Source organism: Leuresthes tenuis, unplaced genomic scaffold (assembly GCF_036924035.1).
Source record: "Leuresthes tenuis unplaced genomic scaffold, fLeuTen1.0.hap1 SCAF_1, whole genome shotgun sequence".
Lineage (NCBI taxonomy): Eukaryota > Metazoa > Chordata > Actinopteri > Atheriniformes > Atherinopsidae > Leuresthes > Leuresthes tenuis.
Window position 1 is genome coordinate 939,134 of NW_027325355.1, and position 18,529 is coordinate 957,662.

At 46.2% G+C, this 18,529-nt stretch overlaps 5 non-coding genes and 40 pseudogenes across 5 annotated transcripts; all 45 read right to left on the bottom strand.

The window, feature by feature from the left end:
• Positions 1–29: 29 nt before the first annotated feature.
• Positions 30–148, bottom strand: LOC140298801 (5S ribosomal RNA). Its single transcript, XR_011914408.1, has one exon. It is a non-coding gene; the product is annotated as a 5S ribosomal RNA (ribosomal RNA).
• A 269-nt stretch (positions 149–417) lies between these two features.
• LOC140294669 (5S ribosomal RNA) lies at positions 418–536 on the bottom strand (annotated as a pseudogene).
• A 272-nt stretch (positions 537–808) lies between these two features.
• Positions 809–927, bottom strand: LOC140306675 (5S ribosomal RNA; annotated as a pseudogene).
• Positions 928–1,199: 272 nt separating this feature from the next.
• On the bottom strand, positions 1,200–1,318 carry LOC140281283 (5S ribosomal RNA; annotated as a pseudogene).
• Positions 1,319–1,587: 269 nt separating this feature from the next.
• On the bottom strand, positions 1,588–1,706 carry LOC140273342 (5S ribosomal RNA; annotated as a pseudogene).
• A 269-nt stretch (positions 1,707–1,975) lies between these two features.
• On the bottom strand, positions 1,976–2,094 carry LOC140299786 (5S ribosomal RNA; annotated as a pseudogene).
• Positions 2,095–2,363: 269 nt separating this feature from the next.
• LOC140297459 (5S ribosomal RNA) lies at positions 2,364–2,482 on the bottom strand. The gene has a single exon (XR_011913192.1). It is a non-coding gene; the product is annotated as a 5S ribosomal RNA (ribosomal RNA).
• A 269-nt stretch (positions 2,483–2,751) lies between these two features.
• LOC140273349 (5S ribosomal RNA) lies at positions 2,752–2,870 on the bottom strand (annotated as a pseudogene).
• Positions 2,871–3,139: 269 nt separating this feature from the next.
• LOC140307305 (5S ribosomal RNA) lies at positions 3,140–3,258 on the bottom strand (annotated as a pseudogene).
• A 269-nt stretch (positions 3,259–3,527) lies between these two features.
• On the bottom strand, positions 3,528–3,646 carry LOC140288842 (5S ribosomal RNA; annotated as a pseudogene).
• Positions 3,647–3,915: 269 nt separating this feature from the next.
• LOC140267304 (5S ribosomal RNA) lies at positions 3,916–4,034 on the bottom strand (annotated as a pseudogene).
• A 269-nt stretch (positions 4,035–4,303) lies between these two features.
• LOC140298802 (5S ribosomal RNA) lies at positions 4,304–4,422 on the bottom strand. The gene has a single exon (XR_011914409.1). It is a non-coding gene; the product is annotated as a 5S ribosomal RNA (ribosomal RNA).
• A 269-nt stretch (positions 4,423–4,691) lies between these two features.
• LOC140294670 (5S ribosomal RNA) lies at positions 4,692–4,810 on the bottom strand (annotated as a pseudogene).
• Positions 4,811–5,082: 272 nt separating this feature from the next.
• On the bottom strand, positions 5,083–5,201 carry LOC140306682 (5S ribosomal RNA; annotated as a pseudogene).
• Positions 5,202–5,473: 272 nt separating this feature from the next.
• LOC140281294 (5S ribosomal RNA) lies at positions 5,474–5,592 on the bottom strand (annotated as a pseudogene).
• A 269-nt stretch (positions 5,593–5,861) lies between these two features.
• Positions 5,862–5,980, bottom strand: LOC140273355 (5S ribosomal RNA; annotated as a pseudogene).
• A 269-nt stretch (positions 5,981–6,249) lies between these two features.
• LOC140299787 (5S ribosomal RNA) lies at positions 6,250–6,368 on the bottom strand (annotated as a pseudogene).
• A 269-nt stretch (positions 6,369–6,637) lies between these two features.
• On the bottom strand, positions 6,638–6,756 carry LOC140297460 (5S ribosomal RNA). The gene has a single exon (XR_011913193.1). It is a non-coding gene; the product is annotated as a 5S ribosomal RNA (ribosomal RNA).
• A 269-nt stretch (positions 6,757–7,025) lies between these two features.
• On the bottom strand, positions 7,026–7,144 carry LOC140273359 (5S ribosomal RNA; annotated as a pseudogene).
• Positions 7,145–7,413: 269 nt separating this feature from the next.
• LOC140298947 (5S ribosomal RNA) lies at positions 7,414–7,532 on the bottom strand. The gene has a single exon (XR_011914541.1). It is a non-coding gene; the product is annotated as a 5S ribosomal RNA (ribosomal RNA).
• A 269-nt stretch (positions 7,533–7,801) lies between these two features.
• LOC140271810 (5S ribosomal RNA) lies at positions 7,802–7,920 on the bottom strand (annotated as a pseudogene).
• Positions 7,921–8,189: 269 nt separating this feature from the next.
• Positions 8,190–8,308, bottom strand: LOC140291289 (5S ribosomal RNA; annotated as a pseudogene).
• A 657-nt stretch (positions 8,309–8,965) lies between these two features.
• On the bottom strand, positions 8,966–9,084 carry LOC140271556 (5S ribosomal RNA; annotated as a pseudogene).
• A 272-nt stretch (positions 9,085–9,356) lies between these two features.
• LOC140303326 (5S ribosomal RNA) lies at positions 9,357–9,475 on the bottom strand (annotated as a pseudogene).
• A 269-nt stretch (positions 9,476–9,744) lies between these two features.
• On the bottom strand, positions 9,745–9,863 carry LOC140269524 (5S ribosomal RNA; annotated as a pseudogene).
• Positions 9,864–10,132: 269 nt separating this feature from the next.
• On the bottom strand, positions 10,133–10,256 carry LOC140289789 (5S ribosomal RNA; annotated as a pseudogene).
• A 657-nt stretch (positions 10,257–10,913) lies between these two features.
• Positions 10,914–11,032, bottom strand: LOC140293157 (5S ribosomal RNA; annotated as a pseudogene).
• Positions 11,033–11,304: 272 nt separating this feature from the next.
• On the bottom strand, positions 11,305–11,423 carry LOC140303331 (5S ribosomal RNA; annotated as a pseudogene).
• Positions 11,424–11,692: 269 nt separating this feature from the next.
• On the bottom strand, positions 11,693–11,811 carry LOC140286685 (5S ribosomal RNA; annotated as a pseudogene).
• Positions 11,812–12,083: 272 nt separating this feature from the next.
• On the bottom strand, positions 12,084–12,202 carry LOC140309667 (5S ribosomal RNA; annotated as a pseudogene).
• A 269-nt stretch (positions 12,203–12,471) lies between these two features.
• LOC140293254 (5S ribosomal RNA) lies at positions 12,472–12,590 on the bottom strand (annotated as a pseudogene).
• A 272-nt stretch (positions 12,591–12,862) lies between these two features.
• LOC140295237 (5S ribosomal RNA) lies at positions 12,863–12,981 on the bottom strand (annotated as a pseudogene).
• A 272-nt stretch (positions 12,982–13,253) lies between these two features.
• On the bottom strand, positions 13,254–13,362 carry LOC140295254 (5S ribosomal RNA; annotated as a pseudogene).
• A 269-nt stretch (positions 13,363–13,631) lies between these two features.
• Positions 13,632–13,750, bottom strand: LOC140280545 (5S ribosomal RNA; annotated as a pseudogene).
• A 272-nt stretch (positions 13,751–14,022) lies between these two features.
• LOC140269527 (5S ribosomal RNA) lies at positions 14,023–14,141 on the bottom strand (annotated as a pseudogene).
• A 269-nt stretch (positions 14,142–14,410) lies between these two features.
• Positions 14,411–14,534, bottom strand: LOC140289790 (5S ribosomal RNA; annotated as a pseudogene).
• Positions 14,535–14,803: 269 nt separating this feature from the next.
• LOC140314013 (5S ribosomal RNA) lies at positions 14,804–14,922 on the bottom strand (annotated as a pseudogene).
• Positions 14,923–15,191: 269 nt separating this feature from the next.
• LOC140293036 (5S ribosomal RNA) lies at positions 15,192–15,310 on the bottom strand (annotated as a pseudogene).
• A 272-nt stretch (positions 15,311–15,582) lies between these two features.
• Positions 15,583–15,701, bottom strand: LOC140299266 (5S ribosomal RNA; annotated as a pseudogene).
• A 269-nt stretch (positions 15,702–15,970) lies between these two features.
• Positions 15,971–16,079, bottom strand: LOC140296433 (5S ribosomal RNA; annotated as a pseudogene).
• A 269-nt stretch (positions 16,080–16,348) lies between these two features.
• LOC140297214 (5S ribosomal RNA) lies at positions 16,349–16,467 on the bottom strand (annotated as a pseudogene).
• Positions 16,468–16,736: 269 nt separating this feature from the next.
• On the bottom strand, positions 16,737–16,855 carry LOC140299789 (5S ribosomal RNA; annotated as a pseudogene).
• A 269-nt stretch (positions 16,856–17,124) lies between these two features.
• Positions 17,125–17,243, bottom strand: LOC140279537 (5S ribosomal RNA; annotated as a pseudogene).
• A 269-nt stretch (positions 17,244–17,512) lies between these two features.
• LOC140293037 (5S ribosomal RNA) lies at positions 17,513–17,631 on the bottom strand (annotated as a pseudogene).
• A 272-nt stretch (positions 17,632–17,903) lies between these two features.
• On the bottom strand, positions 17,904–18,022 carry LOC140288625 (5S ribosomal RNA; annotated as a pseudogene).
• Between the last annotated feature and the right edge of the window lie 507 nt (positions 18,023–18,529).

Here is an 18,529-nt window from a genome sequence, read left to right on the forward strand (position 1 = left end):
GACATGCAGGTGGTTGAGAGAAGAGAAAAAGCTTACAGCACCTGGTATTCCCAAGCGGTCTCCCATCCAAGTACTAACCAGGCCCAACCGTGCTTGGCTTCCAAGATCAGACGAGGTTGGGCATATTCAGGGTGGTGTGGCCGTAAGTAACAATGTCTGTGACAAATGTGCATTATATAGGTACTGGAATCATACGGTTCCTCTATGCAACCATATAATTGCCAAGAAAGGCTGATATGTAGTGGGCACATCTTGTTCCCTGACGTGATCATTTTCTCCAGCTGAAAATGAGACTCTAAGATCACTTCGTGTCTGCCAACAAAGCAGCAGAAAATGAAGATGACCAACTTCCTCATGTGTCACAGGGTGATCAGACGTTGCAACAAAAGACATGCAGGTGGTTGAGAGAAGAGAAAAAGCTTACAGCACCTGATAATCCCAAGCTGTCTCCCATCCAAGTACTAACCAGGCACAACCCTGCTTGGCTTCCAAGATCAGACGAGGTTGGGCATATTCAGGGTGGTGTGGCCGTAAGTAACAATGTCTGTGACAAATGTGCATTATATAGGTACTGGAATCATACGTTTCCTCTATATAACCAGATAATTGCCGAGAAAGGCTGATAAATAGTAGGCACATCTTCTTCCCTGACGTGATTATTCTCTCCAGCTGAAAATGAGACTCTCAGATCACTTCGTGTCAGCCAACAAAGCAGCAGCAGCTGCTGAAGATGACCAACTTCCTCATGTGTCATAGGGTGATCAGACGTTGCAACAAAAGACATGCAGGTGGTAGAGAGAAGAGAAAAAGCTTAAAGCACCTGGTATTCCCAAGAGGTCTTCCATCCAAGTACTAACCAGGCCCAACCCTCCTTGGCTTCCGAGATCAGACGAGGTCGGGCATGTTCAGGGTGGTGTGGCCGTAAGCAACAATGTCTCTGACAAATGTGCATTATATAGGTACTGGAATCATACGGTTCCTCTATGCAACCAGTTAATTTCCGAGAAAGGCTGATGTGTACTGGGCACATCTTCTTCCCTGATGTGATTATTCTCTGCAGCTGAAATTGAGACTCTCAGATCACTTCGTGTCTGCCAACAAAGAAGCAGCAGCAGCTGAAGATTACCAACTTCCTCATGTGTCACAGGAGGATCAGACGTTGCCACAAAAGACATGAAGGTGGTAGAGAGTAGAGAAGTAGCTTACAGCACCTGGTATCCCTAAGTGGTCTCCCATCCAAGTACTAACCAGGCCCAACCCTGCTTGGCTTCCAAGATCAGACGAGGTCAGGCATGTTCCGGGTGGTGTGGCCGTAAGCAGCAATGTCTCTGACAAATGTGCATTATATAGGTACTGGAATCATACGGTTCCTCTATGCAACCAGATAATTGCCGAGAAAAGCTGATGTGTAGCGGGTAAATCATCTTCTCTGATGTGATCATTCTCTGCAACTGAAACTGAGACTCTCAGATCACTTCATGTCTGCCAACAAAGCAGCAGCAGCTGAAGATGACCAACTTCCTCATGTGTCACAGGGCGATCAGACGTTGCAACAAAAGACATGCAGGTGGTAGAGAGAAGAGAAAAAGCTTACAGCACCTGGTATTCCCAAGCGGTCTCTCATCAAAGTACTAACCAGGCCCAACCCTCCTTGGCTTCTGAGATCAAACGAGGTCAGACATATTCAGGGTGGTTTGGCCGTAAGCAACAATCTCTGTGACAAATGTGCATTATATAGGCAACGGAATCATATGGTTCCTCTATGTAACAAGATAATTGCCGAAAAAGGCTGATATATAGTGGGCACATCTTGTTCCCTGACGTGATAATTTTCTCCAGCTGAAAATGAGACTCTAAGATCACTTCGTGTCTGCCAACAAAGCAGCAGCAGCTGAAGATGACCAACTTCCTCATGTGTCACAGGGTGATCAGACGTTGCAACAAAAGACATGCAGGTGGTTGAGAGAAGAGAAAAAGCTTACAGCACCTGGTATTCCCAAGCGGTCTCCCATCCAAGTACTAACCAGGCCCAACCCTCCTTGGCTTCTGAGATCAAACGAGGTCAGACATATTCAGGGTGGTTTGGCCGTAAGCAACAATCTCTGTGACAAATGTGCATTATATAGGCAACGGAATCATATGGTTCCTCTATGTAACAAGATAATTGCCGAAAAAGGCTGATATATAGTGGGCACATCTTGTTCCCTGACGTGATAATTTTCTCCAGCTGAAAATGAGACTCTAAGATCACTTCGTGTCTGCCAACAAAGCAGCAGCAGCTGAAGATGACCAACTTCCTCATGTGTCACAGGGTGATCAGACGTTGCAACAAAAGACATGCAGGTGGTTGAGAGAAGAGAAAAAGCTTACAGCACCTGGTATTCCCAAGCGGTCTCCCATCCAAGTACTAACCAGGCCCAACCCTGCTTGGCTTCCAAGATCAGACGAGGTTGGGCATATTCCGGGTGGTGTGGCCGTAAGCAGCAATGTCTCTGACAAATGTGCATTATATAGGTACTGGAATCATACGGTTCCTCTATGCAACCAGATAATTGCCGAGAAAAGCTGATGTGTAGCGGGTAAATCATCTTCTCTGATGTGATCATTCTCTGCAACTGAAACTGAGACTCTCAGATCACTTCATGTCTGCCAACAAAGCAGCAGCAGCTGAAGATGACCAACTTCCTCATGTGTCACAGGGCGATCAGACGTTGCAACAAAAGACATGCAGGTGGTAGAGAGAAGAGAAAAAGCTTACAGCACCTGGTATTCCCAAGCGGTCTCTCATCAAAGTACTAACCAGGCCCAACCCTCCTTGGCTTCTGAGATCAAACGAGGTCAGACATATTCAGGGTGGTTTGGCCGTAAGCAACAATCTCTGTGACAAATGTGCATTATATAGGCAACGGAATCATATGGTTCCTCTATGTAACAAGATAATTGCCGAAAAAGGCTGATATATAGTGGGCACATCTTGTTCCCTGACGTGATAATTTTCTCCAGCTGAAAATGAGACTCTAAGATCACTTCGTGTCTGCCAACAAAGCAGCAGCAGCTGAAGATGACCAACTTCCTCATGTGTCACAGGGTGATCAGACGTTGCAACAAAAGACATGCAGGTGGTTGAGAGAAGAGAAAAAGCTTACAGCACCTGGCATTCCCAAGGGGTCTCCCATTCAAGTACTAACCAGGCCCAACCCTGCTTGGGTTCCGAGATCAGTCGAGGTCGGGCATATTCAGGGTGGTGTGGCCGTAAGTAACAATGTCTGTGAAAAATGTGCATTATATAGGTACTGGAATAATACAGTTCCTCTATGTAACCAGATAATTGCAGAGAAAGGCTAACTTGTTGTGGGCACATCTTCTTCCTTGATGTGATTATTCTCTGCAGCTGAAACTGAGACTCTCAGATCACTTCGTGTCTGCTAACAAAGCAGCAGCAGCTGAAGATGACCAACTTCCTCATGTGTCACAGGGCGATCAGACATTGCAACAAAAGACATGTAGGTGGTAGAGAGTAGAGAAGAAGCTTAAAGCACATGGTATTCCCAAGTGGTCTCCCATCCAAGTACTAACCAGGCCCAACCCTGCTTGGCTTCCGAGATCAGACGAGGTCAGGCATGTTCCAGGTGGTGTGGCCGTAAGCAGCAATGTCTCTGACAAATGTGCATTATATAGGTACTGGAATCATACGGTTCTTCTATGCAACCAGATAATTGCCGAGAAAGGCTGATGTGTAGCGGGTAAATCATCTTCTCTGATGTGATCATTCTCTGCAACTGAAACTGAGACTCTCAGATCACTTCATGTCTGCCAACAAAGCAGCAGCAGCTGAAGATGACCAACTTCCTCATGTGTCACAGGGCGATCAGACGTTGCAACAAAAGACATGCAGGTGGTAGAGAGAAGAGAAAAAGCTTACAGCACCTGGTATTCCCAAGCGGTCTCTCATCAAAGTACTAACCAGGCCCAACCCTCCTTGGCTTCTGAGATCAGACGAGGTCAGACATATTCAGGGTGGTTTGGCCGTAAGCAACAATCTCTGTGACAAATGTGCATTATATAGGCAATGGAATCATATGGTTCCTCTATGTAACAAGATAATTGCCGAAAAAGGCTGATATATAGTGGGCACATCTTGTTCCCTGACGTGATAATTTTCTCCAGCTGAAAATGAGACTCTAAGATCACTTCGTGTCTGCCAACAAAGCAGCAGCAGCTGAAGATGACCAACTTCCTCATGTGTCACAGGGTGATCAGACGTTGCAACAAAAGACATGCAGGTGGTTGAGAGAAGAGAAAAAGCTTACAGCACCTGGTATTCCCAAGCGGTCTCCCATCCAAGTACTAACCAGGCCCAACCGTGCTTGGCTTCCAAGATCAGACGAGGTTGGGCATATTCAGGGTGGTGTGGCCGTAAGTAACAATGTCTGTGACAAATGTGCATTATATAGGTACTGGAATCATACGGTTCCTCTATGCAACCATATAATTGCCAAGAAAGGCTGATATGTAGTGGGCACATCTTGTTCCCTGACGTTATCATTTTCTCCAGCTGAAAATGAGACTCTAAGATCACTTCGTGTCTGCCAACAAAGCAGCAGAAAATGAAGATGACCAACTTCCTCATGTGTCACAGGGTGATCAGACGTTGCAACAAAAGACATGCAGGTGGTTGAGAGAAGAGAAAAAGCTTACAGCACCTGATAATCCCAAGCTGTCTCCCATCCAAGTACTAACCAGGCACAACCCTGCTTGGCTTCCAAGATCAGACGAGGTTGGGCATATTCAGGGTGGTGTGGCCGTAAGTAACAATGTCTGTGACAAATGTGCATTATATAGGTACTGGAATCATACGTTTCCTCTATATAACCAGATAATTGCCGAGAAAGGCTGATAAATAGTAGGCACATCTTCTTCCCTGACGTGATTATTCTCTCCAGCTGAAAATGAGACTCTCAGATCACTTCGTGTCAGCCAACAAAGCAGCAGCAGCTGCTGAAGATGACCAACTTCCTCATGTGTCATAGGGTGATCAGACGTTGCAACAAAAGACATGCAGGTGGTAGAGAGAAGAGAAAAAGCTTAAAGCACCTGGTATTCCCAAGAGGTCTTCCATCCAAGTACTAACCAGGCCCAACCCTCCTTGGCTTCCGAGATCAGACGAGGTCGGGCATGTTCAGGGTGGTGTGGCCGTAAGCAACAATGTCTCTGACAAATGTGCATTATATAGGTACTGGAATCATACGGTTCCTCTATGCAACCAGTTAATTTCCGAGAAAGGCTGATGTGTACTGGGCACATCTTCTTCCCTGATGTGATTATTCTCTGCAGCTGAAATTGAGACTCTCAGATCACTTCGTGTCTGCCAACAAAGAAGCAGCAGCAGCTGAAGATTACCAACTTCCTCATGTGTCACAGGAGGATCAGACGTTGCCACAAAAGACATGAAGGTGGTAGAGAGTAGAGAAGTAGCTTACAGCACCTGGTATCCCTAAGTGGTCTCCCATCCAAGTACTAACCAGGCCCAACCCTGCTTGGCTTCCAAGATCAGACGAGGTCAGGCATGTTCCGGGTGGTGTGGCCGTAAGCAGCAATGTCTCTGACAAATGTGCATTATATAGGTACTGGAATCATACGGTTCCTCTATGCAACCAGATAATTGCCGAGAAAAGCTGATGTGTAGCGGGTAAATCATCTTCTCTGATGTGATCATTCTCTGCAACTGAAACTGAGACTCTCAGATCACTTCATGTCTGCCAACAAAGCAGCAGCAGCTGAAGATGACCAACTTCCTCATGTGTCACAGGGCGATCAGACGTTGCAACAAAAGACATGCAGGTGGTAGAGAGAAGAGAAAAAGCTTACAGCACCTGGTATTCCCAAGCGGTCTCTCATCAAAGTACTAACCAGGCCCAACCCTCCTTGGCTTCTGAGATCAAACGAGGTCAGACATATTCAGGGTGGTTTGGCCGTAAGCAACAATCTCTGTGACAAATGTGCATTATATAGGCAACGGAATCATATGGTTCCTCTATGTAACAAGATAATTGCCGAAAAAGGCTGATATATAGTGGGCACATCTTGTTCCCTGACGTGATAATTTTCTCCAGCTGAAAATGAGACTCTAAGATCACTTCGTGTCTGCCAACAAAGCAGCAGCAGCTGAAGATGACCAACTTCCTCATGTGTCACAGGGTGATCAGACGTTGCAACAAAAGACATGCAGGTGGTTGAGAGAAGAGAAAAAGCTTACAGCACCTGGTATTCCCAAGCGGTCTCCCATCCAAGTACTAACCAGGCCCAACCCTCCTTGGCTTCTGAGATCAAACGAGGTCAGACATATTCAGGGTGGTTTGGCCGTAAGCAACAATCTCTGTGACAAATGTGCATTATATAGGCAACGGAATCATATGGTTCCTCTATGTAACAAGATAATTGCCGAAAAAGGCTGATATATAGTGGGCACATCTTGTTCCCTGACGTGATAATTTTCTCCAGCTGAAAATGAGACTCTAAGATCACTTCGTGTCTGCCAACAAAGCAGCAGCAGCTGAAGATGACCAACTTCCTCATGTGTCACAGGGTGATCAGACGTTGCAACAAAAGACATGCAGGTGGTTGAGAGAAGAGAAAAAGCTTACAGCACCTGGTATTCCCAAGCGGTCTCCCATCCAAGTACTAACCAGGCCCAACCCTGCTTGGCTTCCAAGATCAGACGAGGTTGGGCATATTCCGGGTGGTGTGGCCGTAAGCAGCAATGTCTCTGACAAATGTGCATTATATAGGTACTGGAATCATACGGTTCCTCTATGTAACCAGATAATTGCCGAGAAAAGCTGATGTGTAGCGGGTAAATCATCTTCTCTGATGTGATCATTCTCTGCAACTGAAACTGAGACTCTCAGATCACTTCATGTCTGCCAACAAAGCAGCAGCAGCTGAAGATGACCAACTTCCTCATGTGTCACAGGGCGATCAGACGTTGCAACAAAAGACATGCAGGTGGTAGAGAGAAGAGAAAAAGCTTACAGCACCTGGTATTCCCAAGCGGTCTCTCATCAAAGTACTAACCAGGCCCAACCCTCCTTGGCTTCTGAGATCAAACGAGGTCAGACATATTCAGGGTGGTTTGGCCGTAAGCAACAATCTCTGTGACAAATGTGCATTATATAGGCAACGGAATCATATGGTTCCTCTATGTAACAAGATAATTGCCGAAAAAGGCTGATATATAGTGGGCACATCTTGTTCCCTGACGTGATAATTTTCTCCAGCTGAAAATGAGACTCTAAGATCACTTCGTGTCTGCCAACAAAGCAGCAGCAGCTGAAGATGACCAACTTCCTCATGTGTCACAGGGTGATCAGACGTTGCAACAAAAGACATGCAGGTGGTTGAGAGAAGAGAAAAAGCTTACAGCACCTGGTATTCCCAAGCGGTCTCCCATCCAAGTACTAACCAGGCCCAACCCTGCTTGGCTTCCAAGATCAGACGAGGTTGGGCATATTCCGGGTGGTGTGGCCGTAAGTAACAATGTTTGTGACAAATGTGCATTATATAGGTACTGGAATCATACGGTTCCTCTATGCAACCATATAATTGCCAAGAAAGGCTGATATGTAGTGGGCACATCTTGTTCCCTGACGTGATAATTTTCTCCAGCTGAAAATGAGACTTTAAGATCACTTCGTGTCTGCCAACAAAGCAGCAGAAAATGAAGATGACCAACTTCCTCATGTGTCACAGGGTGATCAGACGTTGCAACAAAAGACATGCAGGTGGTTGAGAGAAGAGAAAAAGCTTACAGCACCTGATAATCCCAAGCGGTCTCCCATCCAAGTACTAACCAGGCACAACCCTGCTTGGCTTTCGAGATCAGACGAGGTCGGGCATATTCAGGGTGGTGTGGCCGTAAGCAACAATGTCTCTGACAAATGTAAATTGTATAGGTACTGGAATCATACGTTTCCTCTATATAACCAGATAATTGCAGAGAAAGGCTGATAAATAGTGGACACATCTTCTTCCCTGACGTGATTATTCTCTCCAGCTGAAAATGAGACTCTCAGATCACTTCGTGTCTGCCAACAAAGCAGCAGCAGCTGAAGATGACCAACTTCCTCATGTGTCACAGGGCGATCAGACCTTGCAACAAAATACATGCAGGTGGTAGAGAGAAGAGAAAAAGCTTACAGCACCTGGCATTCCCAAGGGGTCTCCCATTCAAGTACTAACCAGGCCCAACCCTGCTTGGGTTCCGAGATAAGTCGAGGTCGGGCATATTCAGGGTGGTGTGGCCGTAAGTAACAATGTCTGTGAAAAATGTGCATTATATAGGTACTGGAATAATACAGTTCCTCTATGTAACCAGATAATTGCAGAGAAAGGCTAACTTGTTGTGGGCACATCTTCTTCCTTGATGTGATTATTCTCTGCAGCTGAAACTGAGACTCTCAGATCACTTCGTGTCTGCTAACAAAGCAGCAGCAGCTGAAGATGACCAACTTCCTCATGTGTCACAGGGCGATCAGACATTGCAACAAAAGACATGTAGGTGGTAGAGAGAAGAGAAAAAGCTTACAGCACCTGGTATTCCCAAGCGGTGTCCCATCAAAGTACTAACCAGAACCAGCCCTCCTTGGCTTCCGAGATCAGACAAGGTCAGACATATTCAGGGTGGTTTGTCCGTAAGTAACAATCTCTGTGACAAATGTGCATTATATAGGCAATGGAATCATACACTTCCTCTATGTAACCAGATAATTGCCGAGAAAGGCTCATATGTAGTGGGCACATCTTCTTCCCTGACGTGATAATTCTCTCCAGCTGAAAATGAGACTCTCAGATCACTTTGTGTCTGCCAACAAAGCAGCAGCAGCTGAAGATGACCAACTTCCTCATGTGTCACAGGGTGATCAGACGTTGCAACAAAAGACATGCAGGTGGTAGAGAGAAGAGAAAAAGCTTACAGCACCTGGTATTCCCAAGCAGTCTCCCATCCAAGTACTAACCAGGCCCAAGCCTGCTTGACTTCCAAGATCAGACAAGGTCGGGCTTATTCAGGGTGGTGTGGCCGTAAGCAACAATATCTGTGACAAATGTGCATTATATAGGTACTGGAATCATACACTTCCTCTATGTAACCAGATAATTGCCGAGAAAGGCTGACTTGTAGTGGGCACATCTTCTTCCCTGATGTGATTATTCTCTGCAGCTGAAATTGACACTCTCAGATCACTTCGTGTCTGCCAACAAAGACGCAGCAGCAGCTGAAGATGACCAACTTCCTCATGTGTCACAGGAGGATCAGACGTTGCCACAAAAGACATGAAGGTGGTAGAGAGTAGAGAAGAAGCTTACAGCACCTGGTATTCCCAAGTGGTCTCCCATGCAAGTACTAACCAGGCCCAACCCTGCTTGGCTTCCAAGATCAGACGAGGTCAGGCATGTTCCGGGTGGTGTGGCCGTAAGCAGCAATGTCTCTGACAAATGTGCATTATATAGGTACTGGAATCATACGGTTCCTCTATGCAACCAGATAATTGCCGAGAAAGGCTGATGTGTAGCGGGTAAATCATCTTCTCTGATGTGATCATTCTCTGCAACTGAAACTGAGACTCTCAGATCACTTCATGTCTGCCAACAAAGCAGCAGCAGCTGAAGATGACCAACTTCCTCATGTGTCACAGGGTGGTCAGACGTTGCAACAAAAGACATGCAGGTGGTCGAAAGAAGAGAAAAAGCTTAAAGCACCTGGTATTCCCAAGAGGTCTTCCATCCAAGTACTAACCAGGCCCAACCGTGCTTGGCTTCCGAGATCAGACGAGGTCGGGCATGTTCAACGTGGTGTGGCCGTAAGCAACAATGTCACTGACAAATGTGCATCATATAGGTACTGGAATCATACGGTTCCTCTATGCAACTAGATAATTGCAGAGAAAGGCTGATGTGTAGCTGGCATATCATCTTCTCTGATGTGATCATTCTCTGCAGCTGAAACTGAGACTCTCAGATCACTTCGTGTCTGCCAACAAAGCAGCAGCAGCTGAAGATGACCAACTTCCTCATGTGTCACAGGGTGATCAGATGTTGCAACAAAAGACATGCAGGTGGTAGAGAGAAGAGAAAAAGCTTACAGCACCTGGTATTCCCAAGCAGTCTCCCACCCAAGTACTAACCAGGCACAATCCTGCTTGGCTTCCGAGATCAGACGAGGTCGGGCATATTATATTCAGGGTGGTGTGGCCGTAAGCAACAATGTCTGTGACAAATGTAAATTGTATAGGTACTGGAATCATACGGTTTCTCTATATAACCAGATAATTGCAGAGAAAGGCTGATAAATAGTGGGCACATCTTCTTCCCTGACGTGATTATTCTCTCCAGCTGAAAATGAGACTCTCAGATCACTTCGTGTCTGCCAACAAAGCAGCAGCAGCTGAAGATGACCAACTTCCTCATGTGTCACAGGGCGATCAGACCTTGCAACAAAATACATGCAGGTGGTAGAGAGAAGAGAAAAAGCTTACAGCACCTGGTATTCCCAAGCGGTGTCCCATCAAAGTACTAACCAGAACCAGCCCTCCTTGGCTTCCGAGATCAGACAAGGTCAGACATATTCAGGGTGGTTTGTCCGTAAGTAACAATCTCTGTGACAAATGTGCACTATATAGGCAATGGAATCATACACTTCCTCTATGTAACCAGATAATTGCCGAGAAAGGCTGATATGTAGTGGGCACATCTTCTTCCCTGACGTGATAATTCTCTCCAGCTGAAAATGAGACTCTCAGATCACTTTGTGTCTGCCAACAAAGCAGCAGCAGCTGAAGATGACCAACTTCCTCATGTGTCACAGGGTGATCAGACGTTGCAACAAAAGACATGCAGGTGGTAGAGAGAAGAGAAAAAGCTTACAGCACCTGGTATTCCCAAGCAGTCTCCCATCCAAGTACTAACGAGGCCCAAACCTGCTTGACTTCCAAGATCAGACAAGGTCGGGCTTATTCAGGGTGGTGTGGCCGTAAGCAACAATATCTGTGACAAATGTGCATTATATAGGTACTGGAATCATACACTTCCTCTATGTAACCAGATAATTGCCGAGAAAGGCTGACTTGTAGTGGGCACATCTTCTTCCCTGATGTGATTATTCTCTGCAGCTGAAATTGACACTCTCAGATCACTTCGTGTCTGCCAACAAAGACGCAGCAGCAGCTGAAGATGACCAACTTCCTCATGTGTCACAGGAGGATCAGACGTTGCCACAAAAGACATGAAGGTGGTAGAGAGTAGAGAAGAAGCTTACAGCACCTGGTATTCCCAAGTGGTCTCCCATGCAAGTACTAACCAGGCCCAACCCTGCTTGGCTTCCAAGATCAGACGAGGTCAGGCATGTTCCGGGTGGTGTGGCCGTAAGCAGCAATGTCTCTGACAAATGTGCATTATATAGGTACTGGAATCATACGGTTCCTCTATGCAACCAGATAATTGCCGAGAAAGGCTGATGTGTAGCGGGTAAATCATCTTCTCTGATGTGATCATTCTCTGCAACTGAAACTGAGACTCTCAGATCACTTCATGTCTGCCAACAAAGCAGCAGCAGCTGAAGATGACCAACTTCCTCATGTGTCACAGGGTGGTCAGACGTTGCAACAAAAGACATGCAGGTGGTTGAGAGAAGAGAAAAAGCTTACAGCACCTGGTATTCCCAAGTTGTCTCCCATTCAAGTACTAACAAGGCCCAACCCTGCTTGGCTTCCAAGATCAGACGAGCTCGGGCATGTTCAGGGTGGTGTGGCCGTAAGCAACAATGTCTGTGACAAATGTGCATTATATAGGTACTGGAATAATACAGTTCCTCTATGTAACCAGATAATTGCCGAGAAAGGCTGACTTGTAGTGGGCACATCTTCTTCCCTGATGTGATTATTCTCTGCAGCTGAAATTGAGACTCTCAGATCACTTCGTGTCTGCCAACAAAGAAGCAGCAGCAGCTGAAGATGACCAACTTCCTCATGTGTCACAGGAGGATCAGACGTTGCCACAAAAGACACGAAGGTGGTAGAGAGTAGAGAAGAAGCTTACAGCACCTGGTATCCCTAAGTGGTCTCCCATCCAAGTACTAACCAGGCCCAACCCTGCTTGGCTTCCGAGATCAGACGAGGTCAGGCATGTTCCGGGTGGTGTGGCCGTAAGCAGCAATGTCTCTGACAAATGTGCATTATTTAGGTACTGGAATCATACGGTTCCTCTATGCAACCAGATAATTGCCGAGAAAAGCTGATGTGTAGCGGGTAAATCATCTTCTCTGATGTGATCATTCTCTGCAACTGAAACTGAGACTCTCAGATCACTTCATGTCTGCCAACAAAGCAGCAGCAGCTGAAGATGACCAACTTCCTCATGTGTCACAGGGTGATCAGACGTTGCAACAAAAGACATGCAGGTGGTAGAGAGAAGAGAAAAAGCTTACAGCACCTGGTATTCGCAAGCGGTCTCCCATTCAAGAACTAACCAGGCCTAACCCTGCTTGGCTTCCGAGATCAGACGAGGTCGAGCTTATTCAGGGCGGTGTGGCGGTAAGCAACAATATCTGGTACAAATGTGTATTATATAGGTACTGGAATCATACACTTCCTCTATGTAACCAGATAATTGCCAAGAAAGGCTGACTCTTAGTGGGCACATCTTCCTCCTTGATGTGATTATTCTCTGGAGCTGAAACTGAGACTCTCAGATCACTTCATGTCTGCCAACAAAGCAGCAGCAGCAGCTGAAGATGACCAACTTCCTCATGTGTCACAGGGCGATCAGACATTGCAACAAAAGACATGCAGGTGGTAGAGAGAAGAGAAAAAGATTACATCACCTGGTATTCCCAAGCAGTCTCCCATCCAAGTACTAACCAGGCCCAAACCTGCTTGGCTTCCGAGATCAGACGAGATAAGACTTATTCAGGGTGGTGTGGCCGTAAGCAACAATATCTGTGACAAATGTGCATTATATAAGTACTGGAATCATACACTTCCTCTATGTAACCAGATAATTGCCGAGAAAGGCTGACTTGTAGTGGGCACATCTTCTTTCCTGATTTGATTTTTCTCTGCAGCTGAAACTGAGACTCTCAGATCACTTCCTGTCTGCCAACAAAGAAGCAGCAGCTGCTGAAGATGACCAACTTCCTCATGTGTCACAGGATGATCAGACGTTGCAACAAAAGACATGCAGGTGGTAGAGAGAAGAGAAGAAGCTTACAGCACCTGGTATTCCCAAGCGGTCTCCCATCCAAGTACTAATCAGGCCCAACCCTCCTTGGCTTCCGAGATCAGACATAATCAGGGTGGTTTGGCCGTAAGCAACAGTCTCTGTGACAAATGTGCATTATATAGGCAATGGAATCATATGGTTCCTCTATGTAACCAGATAATTGCCGAAAAAGGCTGATATGTAGTGGGCACATCTTGTTCCCTGACGTGATAATTCTCTCTAGCTGAAAATGAGACTCTCAGATCACTTCGTATCTGCCAACAAAGCAGCAGCAGCTGAAGATGACCAACTTCCTCATGTGTCACAGGGTGATCAGACGTTGCAACAAAAGACATGCAGGTGGTTGAGATAAGAGAAAAAGCTTACAGCACCTGGTATTCCCAAGCTGTATACCATCAAAGTACTAACCAGGCCCAACACTGCTTGGCTTCCGAGATCAGACGAGGTCGGGCATATTCAGGGTGGTGTGGCCGTAAGCGACAATGTCTTTGACAAATGTGCATTATATAGGTAATGGAATCATACGGTTCCTCTATGTAACCAGATAATTGCCGAGAAAGGCTGACTTGTAGTGGGCAAATCTTCTTCCCTCATGTGATCATTCTCTGCAGCTGAAACTGAGACTCTCAGATCACTTCGTGTCTGCCAACAAAGCAGCAGCAGCTGCTGAAGATGACCAACTTCCTCATGTGTCACAGGGTGATCAGACGTTGCAACAAAAGACATGCAGGTGGTCGAAAGAAGAGAAAAAGCTTAAAGCACCTGGTATTCCCAAGAGGTCTTCCATCCAAGTACTAACCAGGCCCAACCGTGCTTGGCTTCCGAGATCAGACGAGGTCGGGCATGTTCAACGTGGTGTGGCCGTAAGCAACAATGTCACTGACAAATGTGCATCATATAGGTACTGGAATCATACGGTTCCTCTATGCAACTAGATAATTGCAGAGAAAGGCTGATGTGTAGCTGGCATATCATCTTCTCTGATGTGATCATTCTCTGCAGCTGAAACTGAGACTCTCAGATCACTTCGTGTCTGCCAACAAAGCAGCAGCAGCTGAAGATGACCAACTTCCTCATGTGTCACAGGGTGATCAGATGTTGCAACAAAAGACATGCAGGTGGTAGAGAGAAGAGAAAAAGCTTACAGCACCTGGTATTCCCAAGCAGTCTCCCACCCAAGTACTAACCAGGCACAATCCTGCTTGGCTTCCGAGATCAGACGAGGTCGGGCATATTATATTCAGGGTGGTGTGGCCGTAAGCAACAATGTCTGTGACAAATGTAAATTGTATAGGTACTGGAATCATACGGTTTCTCTATATAACCAGATAATTGCAGAGAAAGGCTGATAAATAGTGGGCACATCTTCTTCCCTGACGTGATTATTCTCTCCAGCTGAAAATGAGACTCTCAGATCACTTCGTGTCTGCCAACAAAGCAGCAGCAGCTGAAGATGACCAACTTCCTCATGTGTCACAGGGCGATCAGACCTTGCAACAAAATACATGCAGGTGGTAGAGAGAAGAGAAAAAGCTTACAGCACCTGGCATTCCCAAGGGGTCTCCCATTCAAGTACTAACCAGGCCCAGCCCTGCTTGGGTTCCGAGATCAGTCGAGGTCGGGCATATTCAGGGTGGTGTGGCCGTAAGTAACAATGTCTGTGAAAAATGTGCATTATATAGGTACTGGAATAATACAGTTCCTCTATGTAACCAGATAATTGCAGAGAAAGGCTAACTTGTTGTGGGCACATCTTCTTCCTTGATGTGATTATTCTCTCCAGCTGAAACTGAGACTCTCAGATCACTTCGTGTCTGCTAACAAAGCAGCAGCAGCTGAAGATGACCAACTTCCTCATGTGTCACAGGGCGATCAGACATTGCAACAAAAGACATGCAGGTGGTAGAGAGAAGAGAAAAAGCTTACAGCACCTGGTATTCCCAAGCGGTGTCCCATCAAAGTACTAACCAGGCCCAGCCCTCCTTGGCTTCCGAGATCAGACAAGGTCAGACATATTCAGGGTGGTTTGGCCGTAAGTAACAATCTCCGTGACAAATGTGCATTATATAGGCAATGGAATCATACACTTCCTCTATGTAACCAGATAATTGCCTAGAAAGGCTGACTTGTAGTGGGCACATTTTCTTCCCTGATGTGATTATTCTCTGCAGCTGAAATTGAGACTCTCAGATCACTTCATGTCTGCCAACAAAGAAGCAGCAGCAGCTGAAGATGACCAACTTCCTCATGTGTCACAGGAGGATCAGACGTTGCCACAAAAGACATGAAGGTGGTAGAGAGTAGAGAAGAAGCTTACAGCACCTGGTATTACCAAGTGGTCTCCCATCCAAGTACTAACCAGGCCCAACCCTGCTTGGCTTCCGAGATCAGACGAGGTCGGGCATGTTCCGGGTGGTGTGGCCGTAAGCAGCAATGTCTCTGACAAATGTGCATTATATAGGTCCTGGAATCATACGGTTCCTCTATGCAACCAGATAATTGCCGAGAAAGGCTGATGTGTAGCGGGTAAATCATCTTCTCTGATGTGATCATTCTCTGCAACTGAAACTGAGACTCTCAGATCACTTCATGTCTGCCAACAAAGCAGCAGCAGCTGAAGATGACCAACTTCCTCATGTGTCACAGGATGATCAGACGTTGCAACAAAAGACATGGAGGTGGTAGAGAGAAGAGAAGAAGCTTACAGCACCTGGTATTCCCAAGCAGTCTCCCATTCAAGTACTAACCAGGCCCAACCCTCCTTGGCTTCCGAGATCAGACATATTCAGGGTGGTTTGGCCGTAAGCAACAGTCTCTGTGACAAATGTGCATTATATAGGCAATGGAATCATATGGTTCCTCTATGTAACCAGATAATTGCCGAGAAAGGCTGATATGTAGTGGGCACATCTTGTTCCCTGACGTGATAATTCTCTCTAGCTGAAAATGAGACTCTCAGATCACTTCGTGTCTGCCAACAAAGCAGCAGCAGCTGAAGATGACCAACTTCCTCATGTGTCACAGGGTGATCAGACGTTGCAACAAAAGACATGCAGGTGGTTGAGAGGAGAGAAAAAGCTTACAGCACCTGGTATTCCCAAGCTGTATACCATCAAAGTACTAACCAGGCCCAACACTGCTTGGCTTCCGAGATCAGACGAGGTTGAGCTTATTCAGGGTGGTGTGGCGGTAAGCAACGATATCTGTTACAAATGTGTATTATATAGGGACTGGAATCATACACTTCCTCTATGTAACCAGATAATTGCAGAGAAAGGCTGACTTGTAGTGGGCACATCTTCTTCCCTGATGTGATTATTCTCTGCAGCTGAAACTGAAACTCTGAGATCACTTTGTGTCTGCCAACAAAGCAGCAGCAGCTGAAGATGACCAACTTCTTCACGTGTCACAGGGTGATCAGACGTTGCAACAAAAGACATGGAGGTGGTAGAGAGAAGAGAAAAAGCTTACAGCACCTGGTACTCCCAAGCAGTCTCCCATCCAAGTACTAACCAGGCACAACCCTGCTTGGCTTCCGAGATCAGACGAGGTCGGGCATATTCAGGGTGGTGTGGCCGTAAGCAACAATGTCTGTGACAAATGTAAATTGTATAGGTACTGGAATCATACGGTTCCTCTATATAACCAGATAATTGCAGAGAAAGGCTGATAAATAGTGGGCACATCTTCTTCCCTGACGTGATTATTCTCTCCAGCTGAAAATGAGACTCTCAGATCACTTCGTGTCTGCCAACAAAGCAGCAGCAGCTGAAGATGACCAACTTCCTCATGTGTCACAGGGCGATCAGACCTTGCAACAAAATACATGCAGGTGGTAGAGAGAAGAGAAAAAGCTTACAGCACCTGGCATTCCCAAGGGGTCTCCCATTCAAGTACTAACCAGGCCCAGCCCTGCTTGGGTTCCGAGATCAGTCGAGGTCAGGCATATTCAGGGTGGTGTGGCCGTAAGTAACAATGTCTGTGAAAAATGTGCATTATATAGGTACTGGAATAATACAGTTCCTCTATGTAACCAGATAATTGCAGGGAAAGGCTAACTTGTTGTGGGCACATCTTCTTCCTTGATGTGATTATTCTCTGCAGCTGAAACTGAGACTCTCAGATCACTTCGTGTCTGCTAACAAAGCAGCAGCAGCTGAAGATGACCAACTTCCTCATGTGTCACAGGGCGATCAGACATTGCAACAAAAGACATGCAGGTGGTAGAGAGAAGAGAAAAAGCTTACAGCACCTGGTATTCCCAAGCGGTGTCCCATCAAAGTACTAACCAGGCCCAGCCCTCCTTGGCTTCCGAGATCAGACAAGGTCAGACATATTCAGGGTGGTTTGGCCGTAAGTAACAATCTCCGTGACAAATGTGCATTATATAGGCAATGGAATCATACACTTCCTCTATGTAACCAGATAATTGCCTAGAAAGGCTGACTTGTAGTGGGCACATCTTCTTCCCTGATGTGATTATTCTCTGCAGCTGAAATTGAGACTCTCAGATCACTTCGTGTCTGCCAACAAAGAAGCAGCAGCAGCTGAAGATGACCAACTTCCTCATGTGTCACAGGAGGATCAGACGTTGCCACAAAAGACATGAAGGTGGTAGAGAGTAGAGAAGAAGCTTATAGCACCTGGTATTACCAAGTGGTCTCCCATCCAAGTACTAACCACGCCCAACCCTGCTTGGCTTCCGAGATCAGACGAGGTCGGGCATGTTCTGGGTGGTGTGGCCGTAAGCAGCAATGTCTCTGACAAATGTGCATTATATAGGTCCTGGAATCATACGGTTCCTCTATGCAACCAGATAATTGCCGAGAAAGGCTGATGTGTAGCGGGTAAATCATCTTCTCTGATGTGATCATTCTCTGCAACTGAAACTGAGACTCTCAGATCACTTCATGTCTGCCAACAAAGCAGCAGCAGCTGAAGATGACCAACTTCCTCATGTGTCACAGGATTTCCATATTAATTTGCAATGCATATATTTTTCCATGCTCTCCGTTTGGAATTTGGACACAGAAGCCAAAGGAGAAGGAAACAGGAAAAACAATCCCATGGTAACAATCAGCGACAAGGAGAACTACTCAAAAGCCTACATAATTAACCCGGTGCCCAACCATGGGCCAACCAATCATCCAATCAAGGAGCGGCAATTTCTGCCGGCCGGGATCTGAGCGCCAACTCCATGCGGTGCGCACAAGTTGGTACTGATTTAGGAAAAAGAGGATTGTACAATTTTACTCCT